The sequence below is a fragment of the Rhincodon typus genome, chromosome 3, assembly GCF_021869965.1.
Source record: "Rhincodon typus isolate 14 chromosome 3, sRhiTyp1.1, whole genome shotgun sequence".
Classification (NCBI taxonomy): domain Eukaryota; kingdom Metazoa; phylum Chordata; class Chondrichthyes; order Orectolobiformes; family Rhincodontidae; genus Rhincodon; species Rhincodon typus.
The window spans coordinates 10057008-10083525 of NC_063334.1; the positions used below are offsets into that span (position 1 = coordinate 10057008).

The following is a 26518-nucleotide window of genomic DNA, read 5'->3' on the forward strand; positions in this document are numbered from 1 at the left end:
CTTCTGACTTCCCAACAGTCAGAAATTGCAATTCATGCAGGATTGGATGTGTCAAACAAGCAGTTTCACAACAAAAAGCTGATGGAAGAATCACAAAGTATGGTGGTGGTGAAGTAGAGCTGGGAGTCTCTTGGCTTTATGTCCTCGGATTATGTCACCAGGTGGCAGCTGGTAGGTGTGAAATTAGAAGGCTCCAGGGACAAACATTGAGAAATTTTATTTTGATTTGATTTGATTTATTATTGTCGAATATACCGGGCTGCAGTGAAAAATATTGTTTTGTTTGCAATCCAGATGAATCATACCTTACCTAAGTGCATCGGGGTAATTGAACAGAATACAGAATGTAATGTTATAGCTTCAGAGAAGGCGCAGAGAATGTTCAACTCTAATATATAAGAGGTCTGTCCATAAGTCTGATAACAGCAGGGAAGAAGCTGCTCTTAAATCCAGCTATTCTTAAATTCCAGACATAACTAAGAAACAGTAAGAAGAAGAACATTGCAGGTGATAATCCAGGAATGACTGGATTTGTGAGAGTGACACTTAGCAGGGGCTGTTTCCCTCAGCTGAACAAGAAGCCTTAGAGGGAAATATTAGTAATTTAAAAATATGTTCCCATGTTTCACAGTTGACCTTCTTTGACTTAGAAGTAGAAGTTTGGGTTGAAAGTGCTGTTGAAGAAACCATGGTGAGTTGCTTTAGTCAGGATATGTTAGCTGTGATCTCAAAAGCAGAAGAGAATCTTGAATTGTTGAATAAAGTATTAAAAGGTTTCAATAATGAGAACATGTTGGTTTTTGTGCAACCTGAGGCCACATGCCATGGCCTGAGAAAGGGCTGCAGTCATTAAAACAGAAAATAGAGGCTATAGTCAATTCTCCAAAACCACATCAGAGCTTCAACCTTGTTTGAGTATTTTCCAATATTACCCACAATTTCTCCCATAGCTTGCAATGTTGTTAGGGCAACTACACAGCTTGTGTAGAAAGATGAGAAATGGGAATGATCTAAAAATGTTCATCATGCATATAAGAGAAGCTTGGATGAGGCACTAATTATTTATTATAACACAAATCACAACATGAAGCTAATGTGTGAGAGTCTTCTATGTATTTTATGTATTCTATATATTTCTATGTATGAATTTGAGGCAGTGATCAGTCATGTCATAAATAATGCTCAAGAGAAGCCCATTTACATCACAACAATGACCAAGAGTGAACACAACTCCATGCACATAGAAAGGGATTATAATGTTCTTTATAATTAAAAGACCCATTCAATTCTTGTAGCTTTAAAAACTTTGTGCTAGTAACATATCGTAAACTGTTAGTAGCTGTTGTGGATCCAAAGTTTCTGAGTCTAATGAAGGCAACATCTACGATGCAGCGATGGGCAGTACTTTTCTCACAGAGTGACTGCTACATAGAATAATGGAGATCAATGGTGAATCCTCCAGATGACACATTATCAAATTTGCCACACAAAGACCCCACATTAGATTGTAAATGTGAAATCATCAAAAGTCACTTTTGTAGATAAAGATTTTTTATTCAGTGCAACTGAAATTGCAGCTGAAACTCAAAGAGTTGGTTTTAAAAAGTCTGTAAATTGACTGAATGACAGGAAGAGTTTGATTGGTGACAGGTAAGGACCATAGAGTGGACAGACCAGGTTCTTTAAAAGAAAGGATTCTAGCAAAGCTACATATGGAACACACAGGAACAGTTGATGTGAAATCATAGCCAGGAGTCTTGTTTATTGGCCACGTCTAGACTGTGACCGAGAATCATTGTTTAGCAAACTACAATTTGTCAAATCTATAGGAATACTGCCAAGGGCTCCTTTTCAACCATGGTCATGGGTGACTTGTCCATTTCAAAGAGTACATAGACTGCTGTGAAAAGAAACCCAAAAGATTGCAACTGGAATTAAACCAAGTATTAAACAGGAAAGTATATGGAAAACAATTGCTGAGATTATGGACCTCAAAATATTAACACAGTTTGAATGCAAGCAGTTATCCGTAAAGAAAACAAGATCATCTGCATCTCCTGAATTGAAGGTGGGAAGTCCAAAACCTTAGGTTACATCAAAACCTCTCAGAAGATCAGAAAGGCTTTATTCAACTTGACCTATAGATATAATTTAAAAACAAATGGGAGCCTGTTGATATTTTGCCAAGTGTGTGTTTTCTCAATGATCTGTTTGTTTGTTTTTTGAAGTTGAATAGTTAGTGTAATTAATAGTTTATTCGGATATAAAGCTGTTGTTGAACAAAGGCGAGTTGAAGGCTGTATACATATGTCATGAACATGCCCAGTGCGTGATGTCATTAAATGTGTGATCAAGTCATCTTATTGACTGTATCCCTTTGCCATTTCCTCCAAATACACAACATAGATAATATGTTCTCTCATTTGTGGTGAAGGAATTCCTCGTCTCATTACTGTTTATACTGTGACCATCCCCCAGGACATATCAGGAAAATTAAACACTGCTAATAATACTCATATCTCTCTGTAATTTGCCAGATTTTTTTGTTTTGCTCTATCTTTGCCCATTATTTATAAAGCAGTTAACATAATAGATCCTCTATTATCCTTTAATTCCAAACAGATAGACTCTGTCTTTGATCCGTCAACTCCACCATCCCTCTGCAGTGCTATAATATATTTATTGATCAGTATTTCTAACATTCCTTTTGTTTGTTACATTTCCTGATTGCATTGCAGCCAATATATTAAGTTCCCTAATCTCCCCTTCTTTATTGTGGCTAATTCATGATGTGGAGATGCCAGAGTTGAACTGGGGTGGACAAGGTCAAAAATCACATGACACCAGGTAATAGTCCAACAGGTTTATTTGAAAACACAAGCTTTCAGAGCCTCAGTCAATATTCAGGTGTCAGTAATACACCTGAAGAAGGAGTGAGACTCCAAAATCTTATCTCTTCAACTAAACCTGTTGGACAATAAACTTATGTCATGCGATTTTTGACCGCGGCTCATTCAGTTTAACGTGTCTGAAGCTCACCAACATTATGTACCTCCAATCGTTTTACATTCTGTTTAAATACAAGAGTTGGGTTTTATAATGCATCTCTTAAAAATACAAGTTAAACTGATATTCTGTTGAAAATTGATCTGGATTTTCTGAACAGCAACAATGATTATTGCCACCGTGCGTGAAAACTCCCCTGAACTGATGCTGCATTTCATTTCTTCTGAGATCCTTCAACTGCAGCTGTTAGAGGAACACCCAATGTAGTTTCTCTTAGCAAACTCCATCAGAAAGGAGTAGAGTCAAAGGAAGACTAGATACATGCACTTTTTATGGCCCTGTCTGTGGCATATGTTTTAAGGTTCAGGCTTAATGTCATTGAATTAATGAATGAATGAGTGAATCGGTGATTGGGTAAGTAGTTGGATGAATGAGGTTGCTCACTATGGAGTGAGGAGGTGGGTAAGTAGATGCACGAGATGGTGGTTGGAGGTCAGGTGGCATGATGGCAGTAGCATCCCTACTTCTGGGCTACAACTTCCAGGTTCAAGTTCCGCTTCAGGACTTGTTGTTGTGGAAAGAGTGTCAAAACCCGGCCAACAGGTTGATGATCGATCTGTAAATCCTATCGATTTGTTTATGGCAGGCAGTAAGAGCAGGAGAGTTTCCTGGTCAGACAAAGCCCTGAGGCAAATTAACAGGCTCTCCATGTTAAAAGCCTTTCTTGTTACCACCAGATTGGCTCCACACTTTTTTAAACCCACTCTGAAGTTCTGAGGAAGGGTCCTTGGAGCTGAAACGTTAGCTCTGATTTCTCTCCACAGGTGCTGCCATACCCGCTCACTGTTTTTTCTGCTTTTGTTTCGTAAACTTTCTTGATTGGTTACAACAAAGATTTATATCTCTCTCTTAGCACATAGCTATCATACTTCAATAGGATTTAGTTAATCAGATGAAAAAAATGAAAGAGTGCCAATTTCAGGGATTTACGGATTGAAACCGAACTGAGTCTTATTGCCTATTAAGCCTGAAAAAAACAGGATTTGTGACATCTGACACATGCACACAATACAGTAATATCCTTAAAAAGAAGTGGCTGTGTGATGGTGTTTAGTACAGACAGGAAGGTGAAGACAGTTGCAATTTTTTTTTTAGTTCTTGAGTCGCAAGGGTGAAACTTAAGCCCCGAGTGTTCAGCCACTGTCTTGTTCCCTCTGTAAAGGTAAAACTGCAGATGTCCTGGAGGTCTCAGTGAATGGTTGTTGTTTAAAGTTGCTTTTCATTGGTTAATTTCTGAGCTTGAGAAAGATAAGTGCTTTCAGTATCCTTGCTGTTCTCAGTCCATGTCACTTTCTTTCTACATTGCTCAAAGGAAGCTACAGAAAAGTGGCTGGTTTGTATATTCCAAAACTAGCTACGTGGTATTTTTCTAAACGGAACACACTGGAGGAAACCTTCGACCTTCGAATATGTTAACTTAAAGAATTGCAAAGTGCTTGATGTTTCATTGAGGTGCATTGCCTCTTGAATGCAATGATAGTTTCAAGGCAGCCCAGTTTTGTATATTCCATGTGTGTTGCCTGGGCCTGTCGATGGTATCATTTTTGACCCATGAAAGCCTCAGAAATTAAAATTGAATCATGGAAGTTGAATACTGATAGTCCATAATCACTAGAATTATGCTCCATGCAGTTTCTTGCCAGGACCAGTGCCATCCTCATTTAGAAGGACTGCCACACACCCTGATGGATAGGGTCAGTAGTTGGGAAGAGTAGGGAAGTGGGTGAATTGCAGGTGTTTAAGTTGGTAGGAAGAACAGGGTTGATCACCAAAATCAGGAGAAGTAATTAGGTCAGAGGGATGTAGTCAGATTATCAGGAGGAATGATCAGGAAGGTCAGTTGGGTAGTTGTCCAGGAGGTGGACTAGGTTTTAATCCACATAATTTTTTCTGAGAAATTACCCAGGTAAATATCATGGAAAATTTCATAATCTCCAACTTTCTTATCTTAACTTTAGCTCTGAGTTGGAGACATTGATGGAAGGTAGCAGGGAACAGGGAATTTCCCATTGCAAGTTTAAACTTCCCAGGAAATTCCCACATAGGTCCATGTATCATGACTTCCACAGGATCCCTAGGACATCTGCAATGATATGTCCAGACTATCCTGACTCTGGAAGATTTTTTGGCTCATTATTTGCAGCCAATGCCTTATCTAGCAAATACCAATTCCGTTGGCAAATTTATACATCAAGTAATCTAATAGATTGATTTCAACATTTCTATTATTTCAATAATTCTTGCCATCCACCTGTGAACAACATCATAAAACAATGGCATCTTTATACACCGTTTCTCCTTACCACCTGGGTATTGACCATCATCTGAGGAAATGCAAAAAGGAGATTATGGCTAAGAGGCTTGCTGACTTGAAACAAAACTGATTTTGTGATTTTCCACTGAAATAAAAGCAAAATACCGCAGATGCTGGAGATGTGAAATAATGCAGAAAATGTGGAGGAACTCAGCAAATCTGTGCAGCCATTATGAAGAATTCTACATTGGGGTCATACTGAACTTGAAATATTATCTTTGTTTCTCTCTCCAATGATGCTGTTGGGGGAGGTGATGGCCTAGTGGTATTATCGCTGGACTGTTAACCCAGAGACCCGGATGATGTTCTGGGGACCCAGGCTCAAATCCCATCACAGCAGATGGTGGAATTTGAATTCAACAAAATAGATGGAATTAATCATCTGATGACGACCATGAATCTGTTGTCAATTGTCAGGAAAACCCCATCTGGTTCATTAATGCCCTTTAGGGAAGGAAAATGCAATCCTTACCTGGTCTGGCCTACATGTGACTCCAGGCCCACAGTAATTTGGTTGACTCCAAACTGCCCTCTGAGCAATTAGGGATGGACAATAAATGCTGCCTAGCCAGAGATGCCCACATCCCCTTAATGAATAAAGTAAAGACCTGCTGAGTATCTTGAGCAATTTCTGTGTTGGAATTGGATTTTCCATTCATTTAAATTTATTGAAGTATAAACTGGTGGTTTCTACAAGAGCTCTGCAATCCTCTCAGTGCTTACTGCCAAGATGATGAATGTTAAATTCACCCCCTGTCAAAAAAACCTCCCATAACTGTCTCTGGGTTTCACTCATTGCTGTTCCTATTTTAGTTTTTTGGACCTTTGCAATCTTCGATGTAGCCAAGGTGAAAACTGACCTTGTTAAGGAAACGTGCTGAAACTCTTGAGCAGCAGTGTGAACTAATTGGGGCCGTCACAGCATAGCCGTTAACAGATCAGGCAGGAACACCTGATCTCAACACCGTCAAAATTATAACATCCTCTGACCTGTTTATGAAATTATGTGGTTATAAAATCCAATAGAATTCAAGAAAAAAGTAAAAGTTATACTTATTACTTAATCATAATAATGAAAAATAATGCATCCAGTTACCAAACACCGAGACATTTACTTTCCTTTGATTAATTAACCATGTCTGGACTGCTAAATAAGATCTCTAAAGTGGTATGTTCATTGAGCCAGATAGCCCTTCTATGTCACTCCAGATTACCTCTTAATAGACAGCTGTAGCCATACAGGAAGAAGCTTTAGGCTGGAATCTGCCTTTAAAATGCTTTTAGCAACATCTGTGTTGAGTAACTTTACAAGGTTTCAACGATAAAAAAATAATTCACATAGCACCACAATGTGCATGGATTTCTGGTGACAGGCGGCACAACAATATGCTAGCTATTTCTGAAGAAGGGTCTAGGCCCGAGACATCAGCTTTCCTGCTCCTCTGATGCTGCTTGGCCTGCTGTGTTCATCCAGATCTACACCTTGTTATCTCTTATATCTAATATGCTAGCTATGCTGCTTACACGTTGTTTGTTATTGATATAACCGGAGAAAACTGTATTGGTCCTGCAGATAGGTAGCAGGGAGCCTGCCCCTGGGAAAACCATTGTGCTGCTAGAAAGCTGCACTCCATAAACGCCATGTTAAGGCCTCTTCAGGAGTATTGTGTCCAGTTCTGGTTTCCCTATTATATGATAGGTATTATTAAGCTGGAGCGGGTTCAGAAAAGATTTACCAGGATGCTGCCAGGAATGAAGGGTTCAAATCATAAGGAGAGACTGTATAGGCTGGGACTTTCTTTACCGGAGTGCTGGAGGTTGAGGGGTGACCTTATAGAGGTTTATAAAATCATGAGGGATATAGATAAGGTGAATAGCAGGTGTCTTTTCCCTAGAGTGGTGGATTTCAATATTGGGAGTCATATTTTTATGGTGAGAGGAGAAAGATTTAAAAAAGTCATGACAGGTAATTTTTTTACACAGGGAGTAGTTTGTGTGTGGAACATCCAGAGGAAGTCTGGATGCGGGTAGAGTTACAATGTTTAAAAGACATTTAGATAAGTATATGAATAAGAAATGTTTGGAGGGATATAGGCCAAGCACAGGCAGGTGGGACTAATTTAGTTTGCAATTATGGTTGGTGTGGACTGTTGGACTGACAGGTCTGTTTCTGTGCTGTATTACTCTATAAGTCTATAACAAATAAGCCCCTTTGTTCACTTAACAAATCATTGTTTGAGATAAATTTGTCAATGCAAATATCAATGCTTTTATAATTAATTTAACAACTAAAATCCACTTGTTCACACTAAAATAAGACAAGATATCAATAGAAACTGACAGCACTGAAGGAAGCTATTTAGTTCATCATGACTAGACAAGCTGTTTGGAGAACATTCAATCAATCCCACTTCCCTGCTTCCAATCAATAACCATCACAAATATGTTCAGAAATAAAGTAGTTTAGAATCAGAATTTATTGAAATGGTCCTGTGATACATGTTGTGGGATTGCTTACAATAAACTCCATGTATGAGTAGTTCTTTAAAGCAGCTGCTGGATTTTATAGGACTAGATATACTTCAATAGTTTGAGATCAGATTACATAATTAAGTCCTATATGAGTGTGGTAAAGATCCTCCAGTGGCACAGTATTATATTAATAAGCCATTGTGTAATCGTTGGCATGTCTGCTTCACATTCTTCTGGTTCAGCTTCCTTCCCATAGAAAGATTAATATTACTCTGCATGTACAGGGTCAGAGAGGCACGCAAGATGAACTGTGAGCTTTCTTGAATTCCAGACAGAGATTATCTCATTCATATTTACTTATCCCCATGTGCCTTGTTGAACCCAACTGGATTTCTCTTCCCTGCTCCTATAATCTGCTGCTGCATGTATCACTAAAAGAGCATAAATAATAGCAGCAGTTGGAAGAATGGTGTAGTTCCTTACACGGCTGTAACACTGAGTCACTTCCCAACAAATTACTGACCATTATTGAAAGGTATTGTTTTATAAATAATTCATTGCCACAATATCCAGCAGTCTGCTCCAAATGTCAACCAGTCTTTGGTGAAATCTTTTTGGTATTAGTTTGAAATTTTCTTTTCTTAATGTAATCCAGTCACTTTTTGTCCTAGCCTCACTGGTTAAAATAGTATTCTTAATTAACCCTATCCCTTCCTTTAACTATCTGATTCATTGTGAAAATTACACTGAGGAGCTAACCTGCCTGCCTGAAAGCTCATATTTCTCCAGTCTTTCTTCACAATTTAAATTTTGACATTAGGGAGAGCTTTTCTGAGCAGAAATGAGGAGCACAATGGAAAATATTTGATACTAGAATGAAAAAGAAATTACACAGTCTTGAAAGTTCTTTTTTGTTTTAGTTGTGGTGCCTTGATGTACTGGAAAGTCACAGTTGAATATTACCATTTTTAGGCTAAGTTGCAAACTTGCCAAACTCACCTCATTAATTGTGTTCGAACCCTCATGATAAAAATCACATCTTCCCCATCTTCCCCATCTTACCATGTGTCTCCCCTCATGGGGGAGGCAATGGACTAGTGATATTATCATTAATCCAGAGAGCCAGATAACATTCTGGGGACCCAGGTTCGAATCCTGCCATAGCAGATGGTGAAATTTGAATTCAATTTTAAAAAATCTGGAATTAAGAATCTAATGGTGACCATGAATCCATTGTTGATTGTCAGGAAAAACCCATCTGGTTCACTAATGCCCTTTAGGGAAGGAAACTGCCATCTCTATCTGGTCTGGCCTACATGTGACTCCAGACCCTCAGTAATGTGGTTGACTCTTAAGTTCTCTCTGGGCAATTAGGGATGGGAAATAAATGCTGCCTAGCCAGCGACGCCCTCATCCCGTGAATGAATAAAAAAAATTAACAGTGGAACCTGCTGAGTGGGGTGTGGGGGGGATGGGGTGTGTTCCCATTCATAAATCCTGAATTTGTTGGGGCTACACAATCTCATAAACTCTCCCATACATATACTGACAAACAAGTTAGAAAAGATGCTAGAAATTCAGTTCAGTTGTCTTTGCTTCCTGAGTCTGATGTTGAGATGCTCCTACTACAGTTGGCCAGGCCCTAAATGTTTCGTTGTATTTCCCTGGAAGCTTCTACTGATTTGTAAGAATTACAGTGTAACTGATTCACTTGTGAAAATTAAACTCCGTACAACTGCTACAGGAAGATAACAAGTTTTCTTTAAATTTAATCTGAATTTGTTTTAATGCAGAGATCAGGCATCCTCCATTAGTGAGAAAACACACCCTTCTGTGTCTTTCTCTCTCTCTCTCTCTATCACTTGTTTCCAGTTCCATCCTGCTCAGTTAGCTGTGAACCAATCAATTTCACTTGTAAATAACTCCTCAGCTTCTGATCATCTGCACATTTCAGAAATCCATAAACACAAAAGCAGTTTACCATAGGCAACAAATCCCTTTTTGTGGAATTATGAAGCCATCCTCATAAAGCCCAGTGTCAAATACAGTCCATTCTCATCGTATTCCACGGATTTCAAGTACACAAAAATAAAAAGGACACTCTCCTTACAATGTACAATTTTCTATTCCTTCATCCAAGTCATTAACATATCTGGTGAAAAGCCAGAGTACAGTACAGATCCCTGGAAAATACACCTTGTCACATCTCATCAATCAGGTAATAAATGCCACTTTCCATTTCCTCATTTCCTCATTCAATTGCCAGCCCACTAACAAGGTCAGCACTAATTCTCTGTGCTCTAAGTTTTGTTGATAATTTTGTGTCATCAAATGCATTCCAGAATATCCATACAGCTATTTGCTTAGGAATAGAAAAAGAACAACATAGAAAATATACGGCCGAAAGTATCTCTTTTGGTTGATAAAAAAGGCTGTCCAGCCTAATCTCACTTTCCAGCTTGGACCATAGCCCTACTCATTACAACACTTCATTTAAACAGGTTGAGGGCTTTTGCCTGCACCATCCTTTCGGGCTCTGATCTCCTCGTATTACTTTTTGATTAGTGCATTACTTGCACAAAAAGGTCATCATGATGAAAAGAAACAATTTTTTTATGAAATAAAAATTGAAAATGTTGGAAATGCCTGACAGGTAACATCTGAAAATAAAGAAAGGTTCATATTTAGAACCTTGAGTTCTTATTTTACTTATATCCTCAAAACATGTGTGATAGTAGATAAATATATGTAGCACAGTGTCTGCGGCTGTTTCTTTACTGTAGTCAGGGTAATGTTTCTGTGGTGCTGATTCACATATCAGAGTCAAGATGCTTTTACAGTGTAATAGATCTATTCCTCTGACTGTTTACACTATTAGAGTTCAATTAGTTTCATTCTTCATTGATGACTGATTAATGGCATGGGTTTCGCATTCTTTGACATACTTCATTGTGATTGCAGATAGTTGCAAAACAGGCAAGGTTAACATATGAACAATTAACTTCACACCCAATTCATTACATCTGCCTTCCCAGCACTTGTTAGAATGGAATGAATTTGGAGAAACTGATGTTATAGCATTTACTTGATACGATCTGTAAATCAATAGACTTGAAATATAACTGAAATAAATTGATACATGGTGGGGTAGGGGTGAGGTTTAATTGTAAGAATGAGCTGGTTTAAGTTAGGTGGGGAGTTAAAAGTCTGACCAAACCTGCCTCCAATCATTCAGTTCCCACTTTAACTGAGGTCAGGGGTGGGTGAGTGATTAACTACTGCAAAGAAACAGGCTGGCACTTTGAATATGTTAAATATGTTATTGTTCGACTTCTTCAATTCATCCTGGGAGACCATCTTGCCTTTGCCATAGGAGACTTTGCTGCTACATCCAAGAAAGGGTCATCAGTTCTAGGAGGTGAGCACCTTTAACGTGTATCTACAGGAATCAGTGGGCCAAAAGAGCTTGCAAAACTCCTTTGATCAGACATACACAACATGAACTTCCCCACAAGTCTTCTATCCTTCCCACCAACTTTCACCAGCCTCCAAGGTCTCATTCCCTGTCCAGACCTGCTGCTGCCAATTTCAGGCACAGTTTGCCTTTGATCCTGCCTTGGCCTGCCACGCCCTATCACTGTCCCCTGACCCCCGCCTCATTCCTAGGCCTTTATACCCTCACCATCAACCAGCCTCCAATTTCCGTTACAACCATCCATGCCCCACTCTTCGCCACCCACTGAGACACCTGAGATTCTCTGTCCATCAACCAGGACTCAACGAATTAGCAAAACCCTGAACCCTGAATCTTAATCATTCTGCCCCACCACGCACTCAATCAGCATGCCCCTTCCGGTATCCCTTCCCTCTCCTCAACTGCCACAATCAAATCCCTCTTTACAAAGCCAGGATTGGCTACTCCTTAGCCTTCCCATCTGTCTGATAACACTCTTTCTCCTTCCCCCCCCAATGACCTCCCTTTACCTAATCTCAAATTGACCATGCTCCCCCACAAACTGACCACCTCCTCATCTCCCACGTACACCCACCCTGGTTATACCGCCTCCACTGACCTTCCTCATTTGAGCAGACACCAAGCCTGTTGATCTGTTGATTTAGGCAAGAGGTTAATATCATGTGGGGATATCCTGATCTCCATGTTCCCTGTACGTTACTGACACCTCAACCCACTCCCAATGGGTCAGCGAAGTAGTGGTTCAGGCCATTATACCATTTTTGTTCATTACTATTTATTAATTACCAACACTATTTTGTGTCCCTCTGCTATCCCAGTCATTCATAAAATGTAAAGGATCATTTAAAGAAGTTCCACTTCCTGAAAGAATGCATCTGGAAGCCAATGTATGCTTCACTTGGTTTGTTTTTGCCCAATTACAATAAATGTAAACTCAAAAACATATGATTAAATTGCTGCTGCATGTCACAGCAGATGTGGTTCTGTGTTGAGAACAAAATTTCCTGAAATTAGTTTCACAACTTATCAAAGTAACAGACAGAAAAATTGTATCTGTACGCGTGAAGACACACATTATTATCACATATCACAAATGTGACCCTCTGTAATTTACATGGAACGTCTGACAACATAAATTCTGGAGGCTGGCATATTTTGAGTGCATTGGCTCATGGCATTGTTCCTTGTTTCCTTATCTGGTTTCCTGTATTGTTCAGTTCACTTTCTAGAGCTGATAATATTTATGCTTCAAATTTTGTTTTACACTGATTGGGAATAATGTTGCAGTGTTAATTCCCTGCAGTCAGATTAAAAAGGAGGCCATTTAATGATTCCTGTTAGATATTGCATCAACATGAATGTTTTGAGAGAATCCAAAAATCAGGTTTGACTGTGATGTTGATGTAGTTGAATAGTCTGCCATCACTCATTGTCCAGGCAATATCCACATGGAGAATGGACATCTGAGTAAGGCAGTTTTCATGAATAGGGTTAGAGAATTAGACCTAAATATTATCATCCACCCGCTTGTCCATTATAGACTCATAGACTTTTACAGTACAGACTGTGGCAGTTCAACATGTCTGTAACTGGCTCCTGAAAGAGCCACCCAGCCAGTCCCTTTCTTCAGCCCCATCTCCGTAGCCCTCTAATTCCATCTCTTTCACATATATATCCAGTTGTCTTTTGAAATCTCCTTTGGAATCTGCCTCCAGCACTCTCCCAAACAGTGCATTCCAAATTTTAACAACTCTCTGAGTAAGGAAAGTTCTTTTCATCTCACTCCTAGCTCTCTCGCTGACAATCTTGAAATTTTGACCCCTAGTTATTGACATACCAACTACTGGAAACAGAATTTCCTCCTCTTTCCTGTCAAAGTTGTTCATAATTTTGAACATCTCAATAGGGCATCACCTCTTAATCTTCTCTGCTCCAAGGACAATAAACCCAATGTCTCTAAACTTTCCTTCTATCTAAAATACTTCATTCTTGGTATCATTCTGGGTCAATCTCCTTTGAATTCTCTCCAGAGCTTTAACATCCTTCTTTTAATAAGGTGCCCAGAACTGAACACAATACCTGAAATATGGTCTGACCAATGATTTGTAGAGGTGTAGCATCACTTCCTTGCTTTTATACTCTGTGCCTCTATTTGTAAACCCAAGGATCCTATAAATCTTCTTAACAACTGTTTCCATTTGCCCAATCACCTTCAGAGCATCATGCACATGCTCCCTGAGGTCCCTCTGCTCCCGTACTCCCCTCAAAGTTGTACCACTGAGCCTGTATTGCTTCTCTGTGTTTCTTCCACCAAAATGCAATAACTCACATTTCCCTACATTGAGAATCATATGCCAGGTGTCTACCCATTTGGCCAAATTGTCAATGTCCCTCTGAAGTTGCTCAGTGTCATCCCCACAATTCACCATTCTCCCTAGCTTATTACCTTCTACAGACTTAGAGATTTTGCCCTCAACACTCATTTCCAAATAATTTACATAAATTAGAAAAAACAAAGGTTCCAACACCAAGTACTTTCACTACTTTCAGCTCGTCTCCAATCTGAGAAATGTCCATCTATACCTACCCTCCATTTCCTATATTTTAGCCAACTTCTAATCCAAGCTGCTAAGAACCCATTAATCCCAAACATTTCTAATTTGCTAACCAACATTCCATAGGCCATAGTATCAAATGATTTCTGAAAATCCAAATATACAACACTCACTGCAATACCCTCGTCCATGGCCTATTTTACCATGTTGAAGAATTCAATTAAATTTGTCGCATAAGACCTGTCCTTGATAAAGCCATGTAGACTGTCTCATATTAATTTATTTTCCTCTAAGTGTATGTTTACCTTATCCCATATTTTGGCTTCCATTAGTTTTCCCACTATTGATGTTGCGATGAAGAAGCACCAGACTCAAAATATTAACTGTTTTCTCTTCACAGATGCTGCATGACCTGCTGAGTTTCTCCAACAATTTCTGTTTTAGCTTCAGATCTTCAGCATCCACAGTTCTTTGTTTCATTCCCACTGTTGATGTCAAGTTGATAGGTCTATAATTGCTTGGGTTAACCTTTGCCCCTTTCTTAAAAAACGTCATCACATTTGCAATCCTCCAGTTCCCCAGGACTAATCTTGTGTTCAGAGAAGCCTGAAGAATTTCTGTGTTGGACGCACAATTTGGTCCCTTACCTCGCTCGGCAATCTAGGATGCATCCCACCTGGGCCTGGTGACTTCTCTGCCTGGAGTGCTGCCAGCATGTTTAGCTCCTCTTCTTTATCTATCAGTATACTGCTCAGTTTCCCCACACACACAATAGGCCATTGACACCATCTTCAAATTTAGTAAAGACCAAAGTAAAGTACTCATTTAGTACCTCTGCCATACTTTTTGTTTCAGTGAGCAGATTACCCTGCTTGTTCCTTATGAGTGTCACTCTAGCCTTCACTCAGCTTTTATTTTTAACACATTTGAATAACGTTTTACTTTGTGTTTTAGCACAGCCTGCCATCCTTTCCCCATGCTTCCTCTTAGCCTTCTGTATTCCAGCCTTAGCCTCTCTCCTGCATTTAGATATTCTTTCTGATTTCTTACCAGTCCAGCTTGCATCATATGCCTCCTTTTTCTTCATTATTTTCCCATCGATATCCTTAGTCATTCAGGGCACACCAGGTTTGGATACCTTGTATTTATTTCTCATTGGCAATCTATTCATTTTTCTTTTGAAATTTTTTATCCACTGTTTTAGCCACCAAAATGTGATTCGAATCAACCTGCTCCTGTTCAATTTTTAGACCCCTATAATCTGCCCCTTTCCACTCTGGGGTCTTATCCCTTGACTAATTTTTATTCTTTTTCCAACTTAATATTGCATCTTATTATATTATGATCGCTATTTCCTAAATTCTCCCCTACTCTAATGTTCTCAACTGGCCTGTATCATTTCCTCAGATCAGATCCAACACAGCTCCCTCCCTAGTAAGACTGGAAGTGTACTGTTCCAGAAAGTTCTCCTGCACACATAGCAGGAATTTCTTCACTTCTGTGCACTGCGTTTTCCCCTGCCTACACTAGGGCAATTGAAATCACCAATTATCACAGCCCTATTTGTCCTGCAGATTTCCATAATCTGTCTAGAAATGCTCTCCCCTACTTCCTCCCCACTATTTGGAGGTCTATAATAAATAAACAACAAGTTCACTGCTCCTTTCCTGTTTCTCACCTCCAACAATATAGATTCTAATTCAGGAACTGTGTCCTGTTCAAGGGCATTGATATTGACTTTGACCAAGACTGTTACACCTCCTCTTTTTACCCATCTGTTTCTACTAAAATCCTTATAACCCAGGATGTTAACTATTCAATCCTGTTCTGGCTGAAGCCATGTTTCTGTCAATGTTACTATGTCATATCCCTCTGGAGCAATTTCTGCTTCCAGCTCCCCAGTTTTGTTCACTACACCATGCATTAACATATTTACAATTTAACCCTTCCCTTAACTCTTTCTTGCCCACTGGAAGGTGATTATTTCTTTGTTCACAGTCAACACCTAAGCCTTCCCTCATGTCCTTTTTCCTGTCACCAATCTCCTCTATTTTGCCTTCAGCAGTACTTCCAGAACTGGGCCCATTAGTTAACCCACCCTCTCCCTTATGCTGTTGCATTGACGCTGGTCAGAGACTGATGGTGAGCAGTTAAATGCACAAAACATGATTTCAAGATGCTGTGTATGTCCCCCACATTTTCTTTACAGCAGAAGTTGAATGTCCTGCCTTGGAGAGGTCGGGCAGTTAATTAATATAACTAAACTGGATTCACAGAATGTAATGGAGAGCCTGGTTCACAATTTTCTGCTGGAATGCAGCTTTGGTCATTCTCTGTGACCAACAAAAGAAGGAGAGTTTGATTTAGGATCATCAACAAAGCCCTCTTCATTATCCTCACATTCTGCCAATCACTGAACATTTCCCTAATCACCAAACACTCATCACAGTCACCAGAACCCTCCCCCTTTTTGTCATTGATCCCACCTCTCACTGATTCCTGACTTCTGTTCTGTTCAAGTGTAAGCTTCTTCACCTCCTCACTCCTTCTACTGTTCACTGACCACTCTCCATTTCTGATCACATAGTGTACCCTCTTTCAAATTGCCAAAATCTGACCCTCCTGATCATAAGTCCCTCACCCACCCTCATCATAGTCCAGTCCTTCCCTTCTCCTGCAGGCCTGTCCCTTCTCCAAGTCACTGATTTCTCCCAAATCTGATTCCCAACCTGTTTCCCATGGAAAACACCAACATCTCCACCTAATGAACACTGATATTTCTCCTTTCCAGTTGCTGAGCCCTTTCCAATCCTGTCTGTTTGCTTTCTCCCACATGTCTTCCTTCTGGTCTTTCTCACCTACCACTCATTGATTTCTTTCTCTCACAACTGCAAACCTTTCCTTTCTGAATGTCAGCCTCTCCTCTCTCCCATTCAATGGTTCCTCACTCTTACAGTTGCTGACCTCCCCTCTCTCTCATTCAGTTAACACTCCCTTGTTTTATTCACTGATCTCTCCCCACTTCCAGTCACCAAACTCTCCCATCTCCCATCTGCTGACCCATTCCATCTCACATTTGTCAACCACTCCCATCTAACATTTACTGATTGCTACCCCCTCCTGACTGTAGGGCTCTCCCCATTCCTCATTCCTCTCAATGGCAGTCCTGCCCCCTTCTGATTGCAAATTTGAAAGGTTAATGTTTGCCAACTTCTCCATGATCCTGAAAGTGGATGCCTTATCATTCTCTTGATTTCTAGGAACCATCCCCTCGGTACAGAGCAGTAACCTTTGATGGCTGAACCTCACTGCTCTCCCACCAGCCTATCCATCGAGCAGAATATTGGCAGGAAATAGACAGACAAAATGCTCCTGAAGCTGTGTATTTTGTGTTCCTGGCTTTGACAAGCTCTTTGGTCATTTTCAGCCTGAACTGTAACCTGCTCAGAATCCAATGTGAACACACCAGTGAATGATGCAGCATATGAACCAAGCCCACATGTCACTTCACACAAGGTAAAACTTTCATGGTCTCCATTGGAGACAACCCAAGTGAGACAAGGAGAAAAATGGCCCCCACATTGGCAGACCAGTACTCTGGCACTGTTTCTACCCTTGGTCATTTTCAGAAGGGCAGGGAAGGAAGTAGGTCCTGAAACATAGCCCATCCTATGACTGAGGCAACTTACAATACTGTGGACTCAGTAAAATCATATTTCCACACACCCCATTCCTCTTTTGTTTGAAATTGCTACAGTTGTTGGATTTCACACTACCTGCAAAAAGTCATGATCTATGGATTGGAGGTAGGAGTGATTAAAAGGTAATTAAAATGGTTTTTACCTCATTTACAATTAATCATCAAATGCTGTAGCATGATATGTATATGTTCATTCATCTGATATATTACAGGATTGAGAAATAAACTATCTCAATGTGTTTGTCAGATTGCTATTTCTATCAACTAACAAAATAATGTTTAACAAAGTCTAATTGATAAAAAAAATGGACTTCATTTCATGCTATTGAAAGTGTTGCCTAGTATTATAACAATATGTAAATGTTTAATCTTTCTCCTTTTGCTATTATGATTTCAGACTAGGCATCTGCTAAATAGCAGTCGGTTTGTCTACTGGTGGAGTTTTATGGACTCCTGGCTGCAATCCAACTGCCTGAAACTTTTACAAGTATGTGACATTGTTTAAAAATTATTTGAAGTCTGCTTGTTTACTCAGGGAGATTCGAGTGCCATTCACTGACTTTCAACTGTTACAATAGGACTTGTGACTTTGGTTCATAAAATGGATGATGGGTGAGGAGGATGAAGGAGTGTCTGAGGAAGAAGATCAGTGGGTGAAGGTAGGGGGGGTGTTTAAAGTCGACAGAATGCTGAAATGAATAAGCCAATAATTGCAATGAAACCACTGTAAGTCTGAATTCCTTTTGGGAACATGAAAGTGGGTATTTTAATGTGCTTGCCCAGAACACTGCATGTCTTCACTCTGTCTCTACAAGCAGGTCCATATGAAGGTCTTTTAGGCCTTGACCCCTGGAAGGGCCTGCCTTCAGGTAGTTTGAAACAGAGGTGGGATTGCAATGGTCAGATTAGTTTCATGTCTCAATTCCAGCCCTTAACATGAGAATCTAGCCCACATATCCACAAGCTTGCACTTTCTAACAGGGCTTAATAGATACAATCCTTCCCTAACATAAGGACACTCAACAAAAGAAAGTTTTGCACTTATACAAGTCCTCACAATAATTGCCTTTGAAGTGTGATCACTGTAATGATGAAGCCATGTTTTATGGTGTTGGGTTTGTCCAATAGCTCTAAATAAAACAGTACAGTCTTCTCAATTGCTCATTTTCATGAGGCACTACACTCAGCACATAAGAGGCAACTTCAGTGCAGCCTTCTTATCTCTAAATTCAGTAGGTAGATAGTTTAAAATTATCAATGAAACTCATTCACAAAGTCCCACAGGTTCTGATTTTAACATGCGTTTCTGACCAGGAAGAAAGGACAGGTCCCCATAAATCTAAGCAGAGCAATTGAGCTCCAGCAATGTCATTTACTATTTGAACCAGAAGCCTGTACAGAATGGCTCCTCTGAAAGACCAAGCTGCCAAAGGGTAAATCCATTTTTTTGAAATGAGCAGGTGAGATCTTCCAAGCCCTTCAAGGAGAGCTTCAATCTCCTGTCCTACTGTTGTTGACCCCCCATTAAACTAACTTTCCTCACCCTATCATGACCCTTCAGTTCCTACTGGGTGGTTTCCTGCTGCCCAGCATTGTAATCCATTGGCAAATGCCTGACAGTGTGCTGATTAGACATGAGCATTTTTCTAATTGCAAAACTATGCTTTTTTTCATAAAAATCTTTATGTACATACACAATTTCTCAGGCTTACTGCCAAGGCTGATATATTTAGTGACTAGCACTATCCCACCCTACCCTACTGTAACATGTTATTGCAATGTAACAGTGCCTCGTAATGTCCCTCCAAATGTTTAGATGATCATATGTTAACTTAAAGTTGCAGGAATCCAGTGTATCAGTGGAAGCAAAGTTTAACATAACCAAATTAAATGTGTAATTACTCCAGAACTAATCCATGTAAAATAGACCACAGCATTTACAAGGAAAAGTGTTTGGCTGGCTTTATGCTTTCTCTTGCTAATTTGTCAAATATATGAAACTATTGATGTGAAAGGCAAAATGGAAATACTTGCTCTGATCTAGTATAAATGTTCAAAATGAAAATAATTTAATATTTTCTCTATGATTAATCCCAAAGTGTATGGTTCAGATATCAACATTGCACAATATATGTAGCAAGTCCTGCGGAAATATATGTAGAAAGATGTGTTATTTGCATTTTTTGGCCAATAAAATAAAGCACTTGCGTCAGAATAGTTTAGTTTTTGCCAATGATATTAGATAATGTCTCTCAGCAAAATGGTAGATATAACCTGGGCCAAAGGATGTGTCAAATTTTGAAAATATTTTAAAAACAAAATTGTTAAAAATGTGTTGCTACACGAAGACATTGATTGTCATTAGAAGGCCCATTAATATATTTGGACTTGATTGAGTAGATTAGTCAAACATTTCAGGTAAAACATTTTGCTGCAGGGCTCAATTCACCTGAGATCATTGGTTGTATCATGAGATAGAAAAGACCTGTGGCTCTCACATACAAAGAAGGAAGATAAGTGTGGTGTTAGAGGATGGCTTGGCCAATTGTTCTCTCACACGTGTCAAGATGACTTGAAATTAATTCTTCCTTGTAATACTGAAAAAGTGATCTTTATTCAGAGGTTGTGATGTCATGACATAAGGTGATAAGCAGAAAACCCATTTATTTATTAATATAAATATTAAAGATCCTATGATGATAGTTAAAGAGACAAGTCCTCGCTTTCATTGGTGTAGCCATCGTTATGATAACTTCTTGACTTTAAATGAAGAGGTAGTTGTGAAAAGCTACAAATCATATAATCCATTTGAAAGATATGGAAGAAAAACATACTCATGGGTGTTTATAGCACAGAAGAGACTCATTCTGCTCAAGGTGGCCCATCAGCATAGAGCTGGCTACATATTTCCCATTTGCCAACTCTTGGCCTATACCTTGGCTGCTATGGAAATGCAATGATATTTGAATACTGCTTAAATGTTCCAAAAGTTTCTGACTCAACCATCCTTTCACGCAGTGAATTCCAAACTCCCACCACTCTCCGGGTGAAAATATTTCTCCTTACCTCTCTTCTTTGGCTTCTAACTCTGATGTTAAACCTGTGCCCCCTTCCCGAATGGAAAAATTGACCATTCTATTCATCCTACCTACTTATAATCGTATTCAACTCTTTCAGGTTCCCTCTCAACCTTCATTATTTCAAGGAAAACAACACCAGTTTATCCAGTCATTCCTCATAGGTCAGACCCTCCAGCCCAGGCAGCAAATTTGTAAGGCTCCTCTGCACTCTCTCTAGTGCTATCTCATCCTTCCTATAATGTGATGACCAAACATGCATGCAATACTCCAGTTATTACTCCAGCATTGCATGCAGTTACAACACAACATCCTTGCTTTGTATTCTATGCCTTGGCTAATAAAACCTAGGATCCCATGTACTTTCTTATCTACTTGCCCTGCTACCTTCAGGGCAGTGGATATGCACACTAAGATGCCTCTGATCCTCAGCACTTTCCAGGATGCAACTATTCACAGTGTTGTCCCTTGCCTTGTTTGTCCTTCCCAAGTGTATTCTTCACACTTTCCAGGTTGAATTCCATAGGGGCGAATCATTTGGTAAGACTGAGTCTAGGCAGATTGAAACCTTTTCAAAAAGGTAGGTAGATGATCTAGGTACATTGTTCTAAAGAACAAAGACGAAACTATTGATCCTGCCCATTGTTCATACATAGATTTTGTACAAGACAACCAGTTTGTTGATTAACAATCAGGCCTTATCTCTCCTGACTGCTTCTCCAAACATTTGTCAAGGGTAAGACAATGTATGTCACTAGATAGTACATGCATAACAGAGATTCCATATTACAGCACTGGGTAATAATGTTTTAAACTAGTTATTGGACAGTAAAACAGCATCCCAGAATGAAAAGGCAGAATCAGAGGAGCAACTTGCTGCATCTTTTATACGTTTGCTATGTGTCAGGGTAAGTTTCCTACCATGCAGCAGTGAATTGCAAATGAAGGGGGAATATTGTTTGCTGAACACCTTGTTAAGTGTACATCGCATGTCATTGATATGCTGCTTTCTATTTTACAAACTTCACCAAGCAAACTAAACATAGACATCGAGATTAGCCTTGCATTGCTCACCTCAACATGACCCATGGTCACAAACCATACTCATCCTTCATCGATGGACATTGATATGCAATGTTTGCCAACCGCTTATGACAATTATGGCATCTATCCATAATGATAGGAGGATGCTTAAGATGTACAGACCTGCATTGCAAAGTGCACCAAGATCTAACATTGAGAACTTGCTGCAAGAATGGTTTACACTCAGGGGAAGGCAACCAGCTCACAGTTTGGACCAAACTGCATCTTCAGCAGTTCCTTTGCTGTCTTAGAGCTCGCCCACTTGGTACCTCGCTGCATTGCTGGCAGCATCCTTCCCTTGCCTTACCTTGTTGTACCATTCCTGTTAGCACATTGGCCCTTCAGCGGAAGCCTAAAGGCCCTCTATATTGCTGTATTCATGTGCTGTTTTGTGCGGACACACAGACAGGCTGTTTGCCAGCAAGAATCTGTTTCGGGGGGATATCTTGCTTTTTGGTACACACCAAGACATCAATCTAACATCTAACAAACATGTTGCATGTTTATTCACCCAAACGGCCATGTTGGAAATTGGTGAGGGGTATACATCAGTCCAGTAAAGCAGGGAGCTGCTGTTTGTTGGGAGTTCCCAGTACTAGAGCGTGCACTCTATCCAGGGGCTTGGTCACAGTTGGTCATCTGTTTGGGCTGGGCACAATCAGAAGATCTCGGTTTTTCCCTTGTGCACTGCTCTCCCTGCCATCATTTGCCATTCTCAAGTCAGGAAATGGAAATGGAAATGGAAAATGAAAGTTGCTGGGACAATGCCCAGTGTGGGCAGAGTGAGTATCAGTTTAATGGGTGAAAACATGGGGTCTATGTTCAGTGCCTATTTCAGAACCCCCATTGCAAATTTGATCTGCTACACCTGCCCCTGCACCTCCATCCTCACCTCCATTCAAGGCCCAAAGCAAACCTTTCATATTAGACAGATGTTCACCTGCACATCCGTTAACATGGTTTACTGTATTCGCTGCTCCCGATGTGGCCTCCTCTACATCGGTGGGACCAAGCGTAGACTCAGAGACTGTAGAGCATCTATGCTCTGTACGCAATAAACAACAACACTATTTGGTCACAAGCCATTTTAACTCCCCCTCCCACTCCTGGGCCTCCTCCAGTGTCACAATGACACCACCTGCAAACTGGAGGAGCAGCACCTCATATTCTCTCTCGGGAGCCTACAGCCCAATAGCCTAAACATGGAATTCACCAGTTTTAAAATCTCCCCACCCCAGGCCTCATCCCACACCCCACCCTCCCTCTCATCCCTGCCTCCTTGACCTGACACAACCTGTTCATCTTCTCTCCCATCTATCCGCTCCTCCCACCTCATCGACCAATCCCCATCACTCCCTATGTGCACTCACCTATCACTATCCCACCTACCTTCCCAGCCCCACCCCTCCTCTCTCTATTTATTTCCCAGCTCCCTTCCCTCTCCCCATTTCTGAAGAAGGGTCCTGACCTGAAACATCAACTTTCCTGCTCCTCTGATGCTGCCTGGAATGCTGTGTTGCTCCAGCTCCACACTGTATTGTCTCTTGCTATCTGTGGGATCTAGAGCTGTGCACTAGAACATTGAGCTTGTGTAAGGTTCAAAGGTGGATTACACCATGCCATTGGTGTTTGTAAACCTACATTGCATTTCAATGATGCAACATTAGTGGCAATGACTGACAAATAGGCTGGCCAAAAGCATCCCATCACTTGCAAAACATGCAAGGGTGCTTGGTACAAGGGGAACATGATCAGTCATGTCAGAATGATGGCGGTCTCTTCTGAATGCAATGTAAAGCTCATTGATGCGAGTGGGATGACAGAGGAGACAAAGCAAGCGGGCACTCCCTTTTGGATGTGATGAGTTGGTTACTCAGCTGACATGGCACCTTCACCAAATTGGTGTGTATGCTGTGACCAGGGCCATAGTAGAGCAGGCTGTAGATAAGTCCAGTTCCACTGCTGGGATTGGTCTTGGGGAGCCCTTCAGCACAGTCCTGATGCATCATCCTGGAGCAGCTGGCGAGGTGATGTGCCGGATGCTGAGGAACTGGAGAAGATGGAGTAGTCATTTGAGGAGGAGGAAAAAGGCCCTGAGGAGAAGGAAGCTCTCCCTGTACATGATGCTGCTTAAATGTGTTGGACAGTAGAAGCCAGACAGAATTGGAATGACATACCAAAGTTCCACTTTGTGAGAGCTGGGGCCAGGAGACTATCACGGATTATAACATAGTCATTGCTAATGATGCCAGCATTTGGTCTGTGTTGTGGGGCTGAAATGCAGCCACTATTCATTCCAGACAACAAGGTGCAGGGCTGGATGAACACAGCAGGCCAAGCAGCATCATAGGAGCAGAGAGGCTGACGTTTCGGGCCTAGACCCTTCATCAGAAAAGGGGGAGGGGAAGGGGGTTTTGAAATAAATAGGGAGAGAGTGGGAGGCGGATAGAAGAGGGATAGAGGAGACGATAGGTGGAGAGGAAACAAACAGGTCGAAGAGGCGGGGATGGAGCCAGGAAAGGTGAGTGTAGGTAGGGAGTTAGGAAGGGGATAGGTCAGTCCAGGGAGGACGGACAGGTCAAGGTGCAGGGCTGGATGAACACAGCAGGCCAAGCAGCATCATAGGAGCAGAGAGGCTGATGTTTCGGGCCTAGACCCTTCATCAGAAAAGGGGGAGGGGAAGGGGGTTCCGAAATAAATAGGGAGAGAGTGGGAGGCGGATAGAAGAGGGATAGAGGAGAGGATAGGTGGAGAGGAAACAAACAGGTCGAAGAGGCGGGGATGGGGCCAGGAAAGGTGAGTGTAGGTAGGGAGTTAGGAAGGGGATAGGTCAGTCCAGGGAGGACGGACAGGTCAAGGGGGCGGGATGAGGTTGGTCGGTAGGAGATGGAGGTGCGGCTTGAGGTGGGAGGAGGGGATAGGTGGGAGGAAGAACAGGTTAGGGAGGCAGGGACGAGCTGGACTGGTTTTGGGATGCGGTGGGGGGAGGGGAGATTTCATTCCACTAGTTTTTATTTTTGATGGCTGGCAATAAAAGCTCACCTTTGGAATTATCTGAGAGCTTGCCTGTATGTCATGTTTCCCAACTGGACAATGACAAGATGTGGGTATCCAGTGGGCATTAGGCACAGATAAACAGTGACTTAGAGAGGCTGGTTAATCAGGATGTAGCTAAGGCCAAGTACACTGTGTGGTTAAACAGTGATTAAGGTGTGAGAATGGGGTTGACATAGAGATATACAGCACAGAGACAGACACTTTGGCCAATCGTATCTGTGCTGGTTACAAACAACCACCTCATTATTCTACTTCCATTTTCTAACATTTGGCTCATAGTCTTGTGTGCCTTGGCATCACCAGTTACATCAGAATAGTGTGAGCAATGTGACTTTGTGAATGCTGTAGCATTCTGCTATCGCTGAAGGGCCAGTTGGTGTCTGGATTGCCAATGCTTGTCCAAGTGCACAGCAGCTTTTTAAGGATAGCATGGACACTATGGAGACTGGTCTTTAGGTGATATCCACTCAGCAGTGAGTTATTCTGTGAACAGTGTGTACTAAGATGGGTCCAGAATCAAATGAGAAAGTTGCCATAGGGGACTGGGTAGAAAAGGCAGAAAGAGAATCACTACTGATTTCAACAGGGTCTTTACCACCAGAGCAGGCCATGCATTCTTCAGCTTTCTCAGTGGTAAATCGGTTTTGCTGAACTGCTTCAAGCAATTAATTTGCCTGGTAACGCAGTCGTGTTTGTTCTGGAATAGGCAAATTCATTTGCGAAGGAATTTTGAACCAACCCCTTTATCTGCGCTGTGCGTTAGCCACTTCAAAAAATTACCCCACAATTAAGTCCAGATCCACACAAGAAGAGACAGGAAACTTTCCCACAGAAATCGTTGGCAACAGGATCCTTGATAACATTCCTGAAATGTTATCTTATTACAGTCCCAAAGATATCCTTAATTCAATGAGAATGAACCTTTCCAAAAATCTGCAATCAGAATGCTAGTTTCCATCAACAGGCAATATACCCTTTTTAATAAATTCCTATTGTGCTGGCACAGCTGAGGTAAAAAAAACTAAAGCTACCACTGATTGGGAATGCCACATTCCTAAAGGCATTAGTGCTGTTGTTGCTGAGCCTATACAAAACAAAACACAGAGCAAAAAGATGTAAGTTCAGTCGCAAACCATTAAAAGGCAGAGAATTTGGTTCAATACTTGGTAACTGTGTGTCTCATTTAAGGCAGCCGTCTCATGATATTTATTTTTACCACCGAGCTCAGTAGTCAGCAACAAATGAGCGAAAAGAGCAATCTTATGCCAGTGTATGAAGATCAATGGCTCATCTCATTGGGCCTTGTGTTTAATTTAAATGATAATCAGAAATATATGTTAAGTATCCTCAGGCAGCTCTGTTAACAAATGACCATTCAGTTTTGTGTCACTACTTTGCTGGTGCAGTTTTCAGGGAGCTCTCAGGGGATGAGGAACTTAATCTGGAGGTCAAAGAGCAAGATCAGACAATAGTCTGTGGTGTTATATTGAAGTTGTCAGATGCACACTTACTTCTCTACTCCAAATCCAGGAAGTTGTTTTTAACAAACTTACCTTTTTAAATTGAATCAGAGATAGTAGGAACTGCAGATGCTGGAGAATTCGAGACAACAAGGTGCAGGGCTGGATGAACACAACAGGCCAAGCAGCATCATAGGAGCAGAGAGGCTGATGTTTCGGGCCGAGACCCTTCATCAGAAATGGGGGAGGGGAAGGGGGT

At 40.9% G+C, this 26518-nt stretch overlaps 1 long non-coding RNA gene across 1 annotated transcript in view; it reads left to right on the forward strand.

The window, feature by feature from the left end:
• Window positions 1–17087: 17087 nt before the first annotated feature.
• The window catches only part of LOC125482799, a 19768-nt gene continuing 10337 nt past the window's right edge, over window positions 17088–26518 (forward strand). The window contains exons 1-2 of the long non-coding RNA XR_007261771.1: window positions 17088–17398; window positions 17980–18069. This is a non-coding gene — a long non-coding RNA (uncharacterized LOC125482799). The remainder of the gene's footprint in view (window positions 17399–17979; window positions 18070–26518) is intronic.